The sequence below is a fragment of the Odontesthes bonariensis genome, chromosome 22 (genome assembly GCF_027942865.1).
Source record: "Odontesthes bonariensis isolate fOdoBon6 chromosome 22, fOdoBon6.hap1, whole genome shotgun sequence".
In the NCBI taxonomy this organism is placed as follows: Eukaryota; Metazoa; Chordata; class Actinopteri; order Atheriniformes; family Atherinopsidae; genus Odontesthes; species Odontesthes bonariensis.
In genome coordinates, this window is record NC_134527.1 from 11072116 (window position 1) to 11088554 (window position 16439).

At 38.8% G+C, this 16439-nt stretch overlaps 1 protein-coding gene across 1 annotated transcript in view; it reads left to right on the forward strand.

Annotated features, from left to right (window-relative positions):
• The window catches only part of LOC142373113 (transmembrane protein 132C-like), a 166743-nt gene that overhangs the window by 25220 nt on the left and 125084 nt on the right, over positions 1-16439 (forward strand). The gene's annotated exons all lie outside the window — the stretch shown is intronic.

The window sequence follows — 16439 nt, forward strand, 5'->3', positions numbered from 1 at the left end:
ATAGTTTATCACCAAGGAAAAAAAAAGTATTACATGTAGCACATTTAAGTGTGACATAAAAATAGAAATGCAAACATCAGCTATTGCATTATCTGAAAAAACAATGGATTTCTCTTACGTTACTATTACAAGGTTATAACTTCCTCAGGCATCGAAAAAATGAACATTATTTTTCAGTACAGTAGACCAGCTGAAGCTTTGGTTACTGGGCATCACAGCTTAGGTCTGTCACCAAGACAGGTCACTCTAAATGGCCAGAGGGTATTCTATCAGAATAGTCAGAATATGGAGGACTTATGTAAATGAAAGGTCTTTCCATCATCCCAGATTATATTGCTGCATTATAAATTATCATTAAAGATATGCTATTGTTTTTGACAACAAAATAAAATATAAATCACCTGACAGAGATGTAGAGAGTTGAAGTGTTAGCAGAGAGGAAGGTGTGGTAGATATCTTCAGATGTCGCCATCAATGGGTTGGGATGTTATTTTTGTAGCTGGGTAACAACTTGTCCGCTGAGTACACACTTAGCTTTAGCAGGTAACACATTTGAAATTGACAAAAAATTGTCACATTCTGAAATTTTCAGAAACCCACAGCTAACAGTTCAACATATGGAGTCCAGAGATGCTCCTTCTCAGTGATATGCTCAGAATTAGAAAAATACTTAATTCATCCCCCAGTGGGATAATTACTGTCTGCCCATACTATCTTAAAGTTGTTCCTGCAGCCATGCCTCAGTGAAAATAATATTGCATAATACTGAATATTGTATTCCTAATATTCCTGCTGCATCCTTGTCAGACGTCCATTATATCTGCCTGTGATCTCACTTTTCTCATCTAGATTTGGTGTCTGCCGGCAGTATTTGGGCTTTAGAAAGTTCAAAAACAAACAACTTTCCCGTTGCCATGGTTATGCTTCATAATAGATAATAAAGTTCCAAGAGTTACCAGCAGAATTGTTTCCAGCAGCACAGCATCCAAATCAGTGCAGAGAAAATGTCCAAAGAATCTGTGTTTTCATAGAAAGCAGCTCATGAGAAAATCTTCGGAGGAAAGAAAGCCTGGATTTAAACATTGTCAGAGTTGAGGCCCGTCTCACATCTTCTGGAAGACTGTTCCAGATTTTAGGAGCATAGTGCGGCTTATCATGCCGTCATTTGTCTTATAATAAAAAAAGAAAGAAAGGAAATGAGCATTAAAAAGGTCTGGGCTGACATTGCTATCCAGAATACAATAAGAAAAATTCTAATTCGGACCGGCCATGTCACTGTGCAATCCGAGCAATATTTTTGGGGTTTTAAACTCTCCACTTGGATACCTGGAAGGGTCCCATGTGTTTTTTTTCATACACTATAATTCATGCATATGCCATCAGCCAATGCTTTTTCTTGCTAATTTCATTTGTCACAGGTCACTGCTGTCGCCAGCTGGGCAAAACATAGCATTTGGCTGCTCATTTTGCTCATTAAGTATAGATATTAACATCCTAATCGCTAGTGTAAGACAAAAACAAACTGACCCTGCACGTTCAAACATGTCTTTGTATGGGGACACACAAACATATCACACATCCACTTCCTCAATGATTGTTTCAGCAGTTGTCCTGGCTGATACTAATTGAAAAGATATGTAAATACCATCTGTGTGCAGGTGAGAAAACCTCTCCTTTGCAGGTGGTGATGACCAGCATGCGGCTAACGGATAGCAAACTAATGCCCAGGAGCTGCTCAGTGACCCATGAAAAGATATGACAATGTCAAAACAGCCATCTGCCCTGCTTCTATTGGTTCTATTAATATAACACCTGACTAAGCAGAGGGGGAGAGGAGTGGGGCATGCAGAGTAGCAACACGTCAAAACCTTTTCTTTCTTACTCTTTTGCTCCGTTTCTGAGTCTCTAACGCACACACATACACACAAACAATCACGCTCTGTTCTCAAGCCAATTTAAAAAGGCTCTCATTAGCTCGATTATTTTCCTCATAGTCAAACTTTTATCTAGATGCGTTTACTTATGGGCCTGTCACTGGAGATTGATTTCAGCAAGGAAGCAGAACTGGGTGAAAAGGATTGCAACAAGAAACCAAAACATAAATGTGTTTTTGGCACACCATAATTATATTTCAATCATGCAAATGAGCTTGGTTTTGGTAGTTAGAGGGCTGTTGGAGTGTGTAATTGAAAATGCAAAAGATTGTCTCGCATCAAAATGTCGAGGAATGCGCTGGCTGGCTGCTAATCAGAATGGCCCCCACGTGCTGCGCACGCTGAACTGCTGCCTCAATCTCTGTAGAATTGAATCGTTTCATCTTAATTAACTGTGCAGAATCTATCCAGGTTTGTGCGAATGCCACTCTCTTTCATCCCTCTCCCTCACTGTTTTTCCAGTGTCAACATAGTGTGTGAAAAAAATAAATATTTCGGGTGTCGACTGTGACATTGACCGAGAGCAGTGATCGAAGGATGGGACGCTGTCAGTTAACTGTGGCTGCACAGACTGTATCTTAAACAGATTGTCTGCCCGCTGCTTGCAGTAAGCTGCACTCATTTTGCTGGGGAGCACGTTGTGGCACAGCACCACTCATTTCATGTTTTACCTTTCGCAAGTTTGTGTGTTTTTTGTAGCGCAGTTCGAAGACATAACCAGGGGACGGTAAACACTTTTAGTCAAGTTTATTGTCACGTAATTGGGAAATTGACCCTTGTGTTTAAGCTTTGACATGTGTCAATTTTCCAACTTCTGTATAATTTTGCCCTCTCTTTGTTCTCTTTTAGCAGGTACAGATCCCATTATTATTATCATCATTATAATAAACCCTATCAGTGTGGTTTTACAGCTGCATGAGCATGGGAGCTGTGCGTTTTTATCAGTATGCTTACCTCCCTTTCCAAGCACCACTCTCCTGCTCTCAGCAATTTTAACAGACAGATATGCAGTTAGAGTGAGATAATATTATTAGAAAATCATATGAGAGGAAACATATTCTTCCCTTACTACAGCTTAACTGATTGGTAACCCTGATACACTGAAGATGATGTGCTGATTAATAAGCAGTTAATTAAATCATGTTACCCGTCTGATCCCACTGCCCAACAGTCTTTGAACATTAATTCCATCCCTTTAATTGATTGCTGCAGTTATGGGCACATTGAATATTAATAATTAGGTATTTAATTGAAATTAGTATTTTTGTCTTGCGCATATGATAGATTTGTCGAGGTGATTTTACAGGAAAACTGGTTTTAAGTGCAAGTTTTCCCTCAAGCAACTACTAGTGCCTGCAGCACTCATCACAATTAAGAAAAAAAAATACATTTTCAAATGCGAAAGGGAGAATATTTGGTTCTTCTGGGTATGGTGTTTTAGGAGGAGGGATAAAGAGAGAAGACATGGAAGGAATAAGGAAGGACACTGCAGCACCTATAATCTCAGCACCATTATTACTTTGCAGAACCCTCCCATTTGTGCTCTGAGCCAAGGTCATGACAGATGACTTTAACTGTAATTCTACACCTTAGCTGACCATTCCAGCATCCCGGGGATGTTATCCTGTTGTGCGAACAGGTTCCTGATTGTAGACTGCGATACTGTGGGCTGACAAGATGTTTTCAAATGTGTCCGATTTTATCTGTCTCAGTGGTACAAGACTCACCGAGTCTGGGATCTGAGAGCAACATCAACTATAAATAATCGCAGTTCATCCACTGAGATGAAAAGGAAAAAAAAGTAGAGATTTAACAATATCAGCAAGAGTCACTCAAGCAGACTTCACCAAAACTTCCAACTCTGTTTGTTCGACACACACTAAGTTGGAAACTTATCGAAAAGAATGATGAAATGACGAAAGTAGCTATGTTTTGGAACTGCCAATGAAGACAGGATGTATGGAGTGAGAATCCTGCCAAAACCTCGCAAGCAAGCAAAACACGTTACACTCGCGCCCAACGATTCACAAACAACCTTACTGTGGTTTGCGAAGAAACATATATCTTCAATTGCAAAAAAATATGTTTCAAGTTCGAAACTAAAATCTTTCAAGTATAAAACAATTCTACAACTGTAAAAAACTTTTGGCACAATCGTACTGTTGTTACGTGACTTTTGGCAGTAACTTTCCACTTTGCAGATCCGTAAGCAAAGGCAAACTGATCCGTGCACAAAAGCCTGTAACTCGCACTACACAACAAAATGTGAACCCCCCCTCCATTCAAGGCTGCCAACAGGCTACCATTTCGACTCAGACACCTGCTGGGAAGGAGGAACGCAGGTGTCCGTTGTCGTGCCAAAATTCATGTGACAGTATTTTCTGTACATTATTGTACAGACTCATCACCAAAAGCTGTTCCAACAACTAGCTTGGCAAGAAGCAATGCCCAGTTAGTTCAGTCAAGAAGAGACCCAAAACAGAGCTCAAAGTGGAACGACTATTAAAGATTGATCAGAGGAACACAAAAAGGAAAAAAGAAAGCTTTTAAAGGCACGGTGTGAAACGGTGTGAAATCGTCATAAAATCAATGTTCATCAAATATAACTGCAGTTAAGTGGTGGAGCCTCATGCAACTGTTATGCTAAAAATCTGAGTTCAGCTGCACAGTCAGGGAGGATAAATACAAAAACAGACATAGCTTAGGAGAAACAGATTATATTGGAATAAACTGTGCAATCTGGCATCTTGGATCTCCTTTTAAAAAACAAACATATATGTATATGTATTTATATATATACATATATATGTAAAGGGACAATACTGTCAATATGCTGTTTTTTTGGTTTAAAATGTTCTTTTCTTCCATTGTCGGCTTCAGGTCACATTTTATGCTTCTGGTAAGGTTTAGGTGTTATAAACAAATCAGTTAGGGTTAGGAATTAAAAAGTATTTGGATAGGGTTAGACAAACATGAAAGATGTGCTTTAAAACAGATGTTCTTATAACTGACTGCAGTAAAATCTCCGTCTTCTGGCTTAATGGATGACGAGTCTTACCACTCAGCAAACCTCAATAAACTGTGAGACACTCATCAAACATCTGGCTGAAAAAATTTGAATTTTTTTTTAATTTGTGTTGTGTGGCTTAAAGAAAATTACTTTGCCTTCAGGACAAATATGAATATTTCTGATATATCAGAGTTTGGCATTGTGTGATGTAAATAGACAGCTGCTTGTTTGCAACATTCTTTGCTTGTCAATTATAATTCCTAACATTTTGACTTTCCTGCCCAAAGGTTTAATAATCAACAATAATCCAAAGTCAGGGAATCTGATATAAAGGGAAACAATGAACAAACAAATGATGTAAAAAACTTATAATCATCAGTATTGTATCAGTATCAATGTTGTAATGATAAATTATATTGATGATAATAACCAACAGCTCATTTTTTAATCAAAACAGGTGCTTGACATTCATGACAAACTTACTTAAAAATGTGCTTGCTTGTCCACACACGAGAAACATGAAGAAAGGGAAAACGGGGAAAAAAAATCTTGAGTCTTAAAATGAAGAATGTTGTTTGCTTGCCTTTTATGGCTTTCCCACACTTCAAGAATAGCTAAATGAAAGATAAATGTGTCTAATTAGCCAGGCAGCAGGTGCAGTAAAATGGTTGGTTTTAGCAGCAGGGAGCATCTCCACTGACTGGCTGTAAATATTGACTGTTGTTGATTGGGTGCTGTGAACAGAGCTCAGTGGGAAGGGCAGCTGCCCGTGATAGCTTCTTTTCAGCGTCCCATGCAAAGCCGGTGTCGCCTTCGGTTCCATTTTTTTTTCAGTGTTTGTGTATGCATGGGGTACACGCTTGCTTTTGTCTGCCTCTGTTTGTGGTTCTTTTTCTCGAGTGGGTTTTATGATACCGCCTGTGTTGTTTCTCTTCAAATAGGCTTGCTTGTGACTGTTGCTTTGTTTCATTTATAGTGTGCAGTTTCCTCTATACATAGAGTCCAACTATGTTCATGCAGAGATCGTTTTTGTTTTCATTTGCATTCATGTGACTGCCAGGGTGTTAATATGAACTGCAGAAATCTCTGTTTTGTGCTGCCGATGGGGACCCTGGGGGAATCGAGTTCCCTTGTCTCCAGGGTTTAGCGAGAGGCTGAGGTTGAAAAGAAAGAACAGGGAACGAAGGTGAAGAAGTCCCTTAGAAGATGTGAGGGTAAATATGCATAGCTCATACACTCATAAGAGTTGGGAAGGAGAGAAAGCAGAAGAGACAAAAGAAAAGCAACACAAAACTGCTGATATTTACTCTACAACTTCTGACATGAAAAACTATGCACTTTAAAAAATTACGTGGAATTAATTTAATTAAATGTCATCTGTAAAACCATCAGAGTGTTAAGATTTATACATTTGTTCTACAGAGCGATGATGCTCAACACTCAGCTGTAAATGCCACACTGGCATCCCTACATCTGCCCGCTAATGTTTTTTTTAAACAAAACACACACTTGTCAAAAAGGTCATTTGACTATTTGCTCTTTTAATTCAGCGGAGCACCTGAAAGTCAGAGAAAATGTGAGCTAAGCGGAGCTCCACAACAAAGGTGATTCTGCCGGCCCCACAACAACAGCGGCTAGCTTTCGGCTCAGCCAAAGCTGCTGTTCTGAGTTGCTGATTATGCGGTAAAGGAGATACTACCACTGTATAGTTGCCATCTTTCCATAAGTTCATTGTTAAAACCTCAATAAGTCGTGTGGCTATATGCTTTCAGCATATTCTTTTTTGTGAGCAGATGTTTATTTGATTAAATGTAATAAGCACTGACACTGCTGTGAAGGGAATATTCCTGTTAGCCCGTAGAGCTTCAGATTGTAGACTATAGGCTATATAATGAGATAGAGCAGACAGTACTTTCAAATGTAAATGACTTTGCAACCGAAGTGCACAAGGAAATTAAAAGGGGTGTTTATATTTGGAGTTTATTTTCACAGAAAGTAACGTGGTAATGTAACTAATTACTTTTTAACGTGACTTTACGCAATGCTGGTTATAGGAAATATAAAAAGGTTCTAGTGCAAATGTGGTTGATGTCATCCACAGACCTAATTATTTTCTTTAACAGTTAGATGAGTTTTTGGGTGGCACTGACAATGTTTTCCTGTACTAGAGTTTTCTAGAGCAGTTACAGACACATGCACCAGATAAAAAAAAGGAAAAAGAAAAAAAAGACAAATGAAAAAGAACCCTAACAAGACACAGTAAAAGATACATGAGAAGAATTGGTAAATTATTGACAGGCAGAATTGATAACAGAACAGGGTGCGGGTAATTTTCTGGCAACATTTTTGTTTTACTTATTGAAAAACGTGTGTGAGTGAGAATGTTAAATGTGAACCCAGACAAATCCGCTGCTAATTCTGTGTCAGAAGGATCATAAGTGCAACTACAGCAACTTAAGACTGTGCAGAATTCAAGCCCCCCATTGAGCTGCCCAATATTCTTTTTCATGTCCGAGCCACTGAACATTGTGTGCTGTCAGCTCAGCAGCAGTGTACTGTTAGGAAAGGCGCTCCTCTACATGCCCCACTGATCTCTGCAGGAGGCTGCACAAGATATGGAACACACACACACAAATCCCATAAAGCAGGTCCATGTTATGTTCTGGAGTGCTCAGCCAGACCGCATTTACGCAAACAATGGTGTGTGCTACACATTTAATGCGCGTACCCATATACATGTATAGAGGCCAACACATTTACATTCGCTACTCTGGAGCACAGCAGACCTCTCATATCGAAAACAGTGTGACCCTTGAAGCCATCTCATCTTTGGATGAATGAGGAATGTGAAAAATTCTCTGTGGCTGAGAGATGAGTTCACAGTGATGCCAAGTTGAGAATGAGAGCTCAGAGGAGATTGCCCACTATTAACAGTGTCCTTGTGAAAATCTTGGCCCAGAATTCTGTGGAGAGTCTGCAGTTTACTGGGACAGTTTAGACAGGTATTTGGTATTTGAATTTAATCTGTTTATTTATTTCCTTTATGCATTTCCAATACTGATAGAAATGCTGAAGTAACTGAATAAATGACTGATGCTAATTTGCAGATAAATTATCATAGCACCGTTTTCATCACCTTTAGGCTCACTAATTCTCTTTTCCCTTTTATTTTTTTTACCTTCAACATTAAAAACTGTTGTTTAATTGTTGAACATTTGATCAATGTTTACATAGGTATGTCTCAATGTCTGTGCTGCATTCACTTGTTCGACCAATTTGAATCACTTGTCATACTGCTATGGAACTGATGATTTCTTTTGGAGGTTGGGATCCAGAAGTAAATCCTATTGAGTTGAAAAAGTTAAGGTTTCCACGATTCCTGAGGAATTGGTGTCATGTTACAAAAGATGGGGCACTTGAGCTGAAAATTATTGGAAGGATGAAAAAGTTTTGACAGTTTTAAAATTTTTGTAGCATATACCTACTAAAGTGAGAGATTTTTCCATGTTCTTTTATGTTTGATCTTATATTTTTCATTGTCCCTATGGTAAAACTAAATCACTGGGCTCCTTCCTGCTATATGCTTGTCTTGTTGAGAGTTTGAGTGCTCTCAGGCCATTTTCCTTAAGTAGAGTAGACATCAAACATTAAGAGTTACAATGTTGCTTCGTGGTTTCAGCAATTCCAGAACAGTGGCAATGCAGTGCCATGTTTTTGTGGACCTTTCAACATCCTTGCTTGAGGGCACTAATCTCTTCTCTACTCTTTCTTTTTGACCTTGAACCAGGTGCTGGTGCTGAGCTGATGCTATTGTTCACATCTGGTTTACCTTTAGAACCTTCTGACACTGGTTTTCCTTTTCCACGGGCAAGAAAACCCCTCCAAAACCACATCATTATACCATGTGAATGTGTTCTCCAATGCCAGTTCTACAGTATGCCATTTGAACATCTCCTTAGTGTATTCAGAAGGCCACTGTAGAGGGAGACAGGTGGTCTTCTTTATGAGTTCTCAGTGTCTCAGTCTGCACATTTGATTTCCTGACATCTGATTTATGCAGCAGGCAGTGTGTATGCCCTTTGCAATGGTGAGTGACTGTTTTTTTCTTCTTTACTTTATAAACATGGCAGTAAAAAACTTATAGTTGTTGTGGTTGGTCACAATAATCCCAAACTCAGCTTCTGATACAAGCTGTTCTTTGCTCTCACCCAGAAATGACATCTGATACTTTGGTTATCCAACTGCAAACTAGTTCAAAATTAGGCAATGGCTGCAAGCCAGCACTACAACTGCCTCAGTTGAAAAGTGGTATACACTACCCATTTAAATTGTTTATGCATTCTATTTCACCATCTCAATATGGGACACTGTTAACGACACGTATGTTACCATTTATAGACCGACTCATGCATTTTATTTCGCCTGAATTTGTGCCAGTGAATTTTAGTTCTGCTTAGGGACTGTTTTTTTTCCCTCCATTTCTAGATCAGTACTTCAAGCTGTTAAAAGTTCATGTCTGTTGTCTCTGTGTGACAAAGAGCAACTGTGCTTTTATCTTTGATGGCTCTTGCTGCTGAAGTGAGAATATAAAAACAACCAGAGATTTCTAGTGGCCAGGGGAGCAATACCAAGCGGCAAAGAGTTATGAGGCATGATGCCCAACATGATGCTCATGAACTGCTCAGCTGGGTTGTTAAAAAACAACAACCCATTAACTGTGAGCCTCTGTGCATGTAAATCAGTTACAGTTACGAAGGAAAAAACAACATATTTTTTGCTTGTTTTTGTTTTTGTTTCAGAGGTGGATTTTCTATCTTGATTGGCTGCCCCCACCTCTCTCTGGTTCATATTTCACCCTGGCAACCTTACCAAACTCAGGGAGAATCTTTGTTTTAACAGAACCTCTATCAATACAGTGAATTTGTCCAGGGCTACGCACTCTATGTCAGATCGATTGAAACTAACATAAACAAGCAAGTTCTTTCTCTGGTATTTAGGAAAGGTCATTAACTTGAGAAAATCACTTTGGATCCCCAGTTTGGTTGGAGATAATAATAGGCAGCTTAGATATTGATCTGCTCTCATCAACAGAGTGCTTTTCTCTTCAAGCCTTTTCTATTTTGTGGACACCCAGACATGTGATGTGAATACCAATGCATTTAAGAACAAATGCCCTCATCCCCATGCTAACAGGGTAAATTAGGAGATGAACTATGTATGTATAGTCATTAGACTCCTTGGTGTAGCATAGGCCATTATGCTTTTGAAGGCCTTCATACCGTACCATATTTTTTTTATCCAAATGAACAAAAGGGCTCATTTCCTTTTCCCTCATGATGAGCAGGTTAATGGAAACAATGAAAATGATGGATACAGCAAGGGAAGCAGAAAACTTCTGCCCCTCTTGCTGTATGTAATTAAAGTGCACAAATATAGGAGGAGAGGCAAATAATCTGGAGCAGCTGTGCTGAGATCAAAAAGTGGCCAATGTTATCTTACTCCTGGTGGTCTGTCCCGACTCTACAGTGGTATGCTGCTTTTATTCCACCGACCCAATATGCTGTACACCAGCAAGTGCAGATACTATGCAAATTAGTATCTGTGGACCTTCAGCATGGAACACTATGCAACAAAGGGTGGGTCTTGATACTTTTATGTCTCAAGACCATTTTAAAGAAATGCTCAGAGGTTTTTTATCACATTCATGTACTTGTTTTAATTCATAGTTTGTTTATTTAATACTTTTTTTTTATATGATATATGTTGTGTATATGTTGCTTTATATATGTCTTATATATGTTTATTTTATATTTTTTATATTGTTATATTTTATATGTTTGTTTTTTACTCGACATCATTGTAAATGAGGGTCAGGCCCTCAATGATTTTTCGAGTTTAAATAAATAAATCAATCAATCAATCAAATTGCGAGATATCAAGTACTTTCTTAAAGGTATATTTATTTGAGTTTTAGTTTGTCCCCTTTTATAAAGTCCAATAATCAAGTTATGATAGTAGAATTATAAGGTATCGTTAAAAGTGATTTATTGATATCGAATTTTCTGGTCATCAGACAGTCATATCAGTGCTGCTTAATGTTTCATTTGTAAATTTCTGCAAATTTGCAACAATTTGGTTTGCTATAAATCCTTCAGCTACTGCCCTTTATGGTCAAGTTTCGTGGCAATAACTATGGCTATTTTAGCTGAAGTCTACTTGCACCTGCTGCATTACAGTGAAGTATCTTTACAATATGACTTTTCATGATGAACTGAAAATGAACTGAAAATAACCTTAATTCACACCTTAGCTCTAACCTTTTCCCTCCCTCTCTTCCTGACCAACCCTCATATTCACCCCAACCCCCTCCCTAGCACTCCATTCACCCCATTCACCCCAATCTCTCCCAAGCCCATCGTTCCTTCAACTAAATTCACAACATAACAAACACAAATGGCCAATATGGGATCTCCCCAGACTGTCTATGCACATGCGAATGCCCCAGCAATAGCCCACCCAAGTCACTTATCATGATCGGAGAGCTTCGTTAAGCTTAATTGCATCATACATTACTATATAATGAGTACCGCATGCATACCAAGGCTTTTACCTGGTGTTTAGGTCAAGCATGCACAACTTTAATCTCCATACCGAACACCCGGGGCAGCTATTGAGCCGCAAGGGAAGGATTATCTAAGCAGATAACCCCCCCCCCTCCACACACACACACGCACACACACACAAACACACTTTTGCACCACTTTTATACTCAAACAACCTCCATAAAACTGGTATGCTTTTTAGCCACCTATGGATTGGCATTAAACTATATAAATGTGTCATAACTGATGGTGACTATTTAACATCTGCTGTTTCACATGCAACAAGTCAATTGGATCAATTAGAATTAGAATTTTTTAAGAATGAGGTTTTCTTATGGTGTTTTATGTGGAGTATTTTCTGCCGTTGGGATTGATATTTGCTATTTTGCTCGTTTACTTTTATTAAAGAACCATCACTGCAAAAACCTAGGCAGTCGAAGGATATTTAACTGATGCAATCCATAACCATAAGACTTATTTGAAAATTCCACTGGCAGATGGCTCTCAGGTATCTTATAAGAAGAAGTGAGGTTTGAAAGCTTTTGTCATTCAGCATGGATTCTTATATTGAGTTTTAAGTTGAGTTATTGGCTTGGTGTCTCAACCCTTAAGAGGGGATTTAAGCTCAATCATTTGTTGAGATCGTGCTTGATTCAGCTTTTTTTTTAAGTGATTTCCTCCACATTTTGTAATGGAGTGCTCAGGTAGCTGTTCTTTTGCGAGCTGTAAGCATCACAAAAATATAACTTTCTATAAGAAGATGAAATAACAGCGCGTAAGTCTCATTCTACTTGTGAATACGATGGATAACCTTGGGACTCTTTATTATCTCTGATGATCTGAATACAGTGTTTTAGAGACATTTTATGACGCACAGCATCCTATTTAATGACCAGCTATAAAAAAAAGAAATAAAGAAACTGAAAAACCTTTTCTCAGCAAAAACCCAAGGCGATCACAAGGTAATTATCTGTCTAAATCTTTCACAACTTGTGTTAGACACAGAATCTTGCCAAAGATGAATGAGGCTGACAAATAAAACTAGGCTTGAGCATTGAGAGAAAATGATAGACAGCCTTTCTCTTGGCATTCTTATTTCCATTTCCTGCTTATTCCCTCAACCACCAAACTCACTCATAGATTGAAAAATTGTCTGTGGCACTTTTTGGAGAGGATATGGATAAAGAAATGCATGCCACGACCATTTCTTGCTGCAGGGTGAGACCTCGGAGTTCATCTCATTTCAGAGCTTCTGAGCAGCTGCGAAATGACTGTCTGTACTCTCCCTTGTCTCCTGCTGGAGCGTGCAGTGGACTTTCTCTGAGCCATGGGAGACCAGGCTCCTCTCTTCCAAGCTGTTTACCACCTCTGTGCTGTCAGAGGCACACAACTCTCCTCCAGAGCCACTGAGCAACACAGTACCACATATCTCTGCCCAAGGCATTTCTCTGCAAACATTCCTTAATTCTCCAAAAAAAAATGCTTTTAGGCCATACTAACAGATATCACAGTTAGACCTTTAGAGACGAAACTTCATCATCTGTAGTTTGACCAGTGGGGTGCATGCAAGTTCAAAATATAAATATCTGTTGATGGAGATTGCCCGAGGCCACATGTCAGTTATCTACAAGGAGAGTTGTAAGCTATGAGGGGCCGTTTAGGACTTAACTATTGAGACACTCTCACACTCACTACTGAGACACTCTTACATACATACATACTCTGTAAACCTATGCACGCTCATATATAAAACATTATACACACTCGTCTGAAACACTTACACATACATATGAGAAACACACACGCATACATATATACTTCCGTGTCATATACACATACATATGAAATGCTTGCATGCATACAAGTGAAACATTTATACGTATCTATCTGAAACACTCATGCATTCACATATGAAAATGTTATATATACATATATTGTTGAACACTTATACCTTCATAAGTGAATCTCTTGCATATGATTACAAAGATATAAAAAGTTTAGATACATGTGCAAGTGTTTCACATATATTTGTATAAATGTTTCAAATGTGTATGTATACGTTTTTCAATTATAAGTGTGTATGCTCTTACATGAGGATGTGCAAGCGTTTCACATGTATTCATACAAGTAATTTCAGTAGTGACCGTGAGAGCGTTTCAATAGTGTGTGTAAGACCATTTCAGTAGTATGTATGAATGAAATCTCACTAGCATACGGAAGGTATCTCACTTTCACCGGAAGGCGGAAGTAAAGAATGCAGAATTTGAACAGCGGCACACTTAGCGCCAATCATAACCTTAAGGCAGCGGGTGAGAACATGACATTTCAGCGTTATTTAATTCCATAATTTTTTGGTGATTCAATATGAAGGTGCAACTTTTTTATATTTTGATCAGTCTGCAGGCCTTATTCGTCATTGGCAATCGCGAGTACATAGTTGATTTTTTCAATAGGGTGCTGCACTGCCTTGAATGCCTACAGCAAGACCCAAGAGAAGAGAGGTTTTTTAGAGAACTTGATGACCACACCATTACGCTAAATTCTATTTTGTCTATGGTTCGCTCTAGGGAAGGTCGTGATGGAGAGACTGTCGCTTTTTTGGAGTCAATACATTTTTGTTTTAATAGGTTAAATTACTTTAGAACTAGAAGAGGTCAAGAAAGTAGTCTGGTTCCACCTACAACTAGTAATGGCCTTCCATGTCGCCCACGATATAATTTAACGATTGAGCAATTTGACCAGTGCATGGGACTCGGTTTAAACTGCCAAGGAATTGCTTCTTTTTTTGGGATTAGCCGTCGTACTGTGTTTAGACATAGGCAACGTGTCGGACCTTTGGAATACACGTCCTTGACCGATGAAGAACTGGTGTCAATCATACGGGAGATTTCCACCACTACCCCAAATGCTGGTGAGAGATACGTTATGGGAAGTCTAAGGGCTCGCAGAATCCGTGTCCAGCGCTGGAGGATCCGTCAAATTCTGCAGGAGATTGATCCCGTAGGACGGTCATTGAGGCGCAGTCAAGCCATTCGCCGGAGGACTTACAGTGTGCAAACTCCAAACGAGTTATGGTATGTGTAGCCTATTATGGGCCATACAAGTTATGGCTTGCCTAACGTTACTGTTTGTGATCCCTATGTTGTTTATTCCTGTACCATTTTGATCTTACTCTTCGCCCAATCTGAGTGTGTGTGATCAATACGATCATTTTGATCAACATACTGTATTTTACACCGTTCCTCGTTCCTGCTTTCACAATAAAAGATTCACAGGTATTTTCAAATATATGTAAATACGTTGATAAAACTGAACGTGTTTATAACACTCTTGGGAGATTAACCACATGATACAGTAGCTGACAAGATAAGCTAGAAGATTTTGAATGTTTTTGTTAATTGTACAGCCTTTCACCATGAGTGATGGAGATCTGGCCAGGCTATCAATTGGGGAAGCTAGCTTCACTATAACAGAAACTAATGGACAAATAACACAAAAATATAACATATTTTATCCTAAGGGTTTATTAAGGTCTTGCAACAACATTTCTGCCCTATAGAGATGGAACACGTGTATGATATGACCCTACATAATTCCCCGAGTGATTTTCCAGGGTTGTAAAAGCTGTCACTTCTTTCTTTTATACAGGCATATTGACGGGAACCATAAATTGGTGAGGTGGAGAATGGTGTTCCATGGCTGTGTGGATGGGTACAGTCGCACCATCATATACCTGCAGTGCCTCAACAACAACAGGGCATCAAGTGTTTTGAACCTGTTTCAGCAGGGTGTATCTGACTTTGGACTGCCTTCAAGAGTACGGAGCGACCATGGAAGGGAAAATATAGAGGTTGCCAGATTTATGCTGAACAGTAGAGGGTTGAATAGAAGAAGCATGATCATGGGGCGCAGCGTACACAACCAAAGAATAGAGAGGCTATGGGCAGAACTAAACAGAGTCGTTTCGTACTACTTCTCTGACTTATTTACCTTTATGGAAAATGAAGGCATACTTGACTCTCTTTGTGATCTTAATTTATTTTGTTTGCATTACATTTACTTACCTCGGGTTCAAAGGGCAGTCAGAGAATTCAGGAGCCAATGGAATAACCATGGACTCTCTACCCAAGGAGGCCAAACCCCATTGCAATTGTGGCATAGAGGTGTTGTCAGACATATTGGAAGCAACAACACAGCTATAGGTGGTGTGTTTCAGATTGATGAACATTTATTCACTGATAATGGAGAACCAGTACCTGCAGTAGAGAGCAGGAATAATATTGAGGTTCCTGAAAACATTGTTAATGTAAGCAACAGTACCATGCAAGAAATTCAACAATTAATTGACCCATTAATGGATGATGGAAATCATGGAATTCAATTATTTCTGTCTCTTTTAAATTGTTTGCAAGCAAGACACCCCAGAGGACTAAGTGAATGATTCTCAGACTTGAATTAATAATTATTGTAATAAGCATAAATGTTGCTAAAAGTGCTTCACAATTGCAAATAGAATTAGAAGATAAAAGTAAGAAAGGTTGGTGGTGGTGACAAGCATGAGTAGTCTGGATCTACCGACTGGTGACCCCACTGTTAGACAGTAGTAAAATATGTTGCTGCTACTATTTCTTCAGTCTACTATTTTTTTATTACTGTGGTATTTTTATTATGTTTTACTCGTGTGAAATATTAAGTTAGCTCTAATTTTACTACTCATAATGATGTTGCAAGTCGGTGTCTTGTATGTGACAATAAACTTTAACTTGAATGAAGAGATTGAGTTACCATTTAATAACAAACATTTATTGATGTGTAAATGTACCTGTTCAAAAGAACCCTGACAATCAAAAGCGGTTCCAGATTTGAAGAGTTTCCAGGTTTTACTCATTGCAG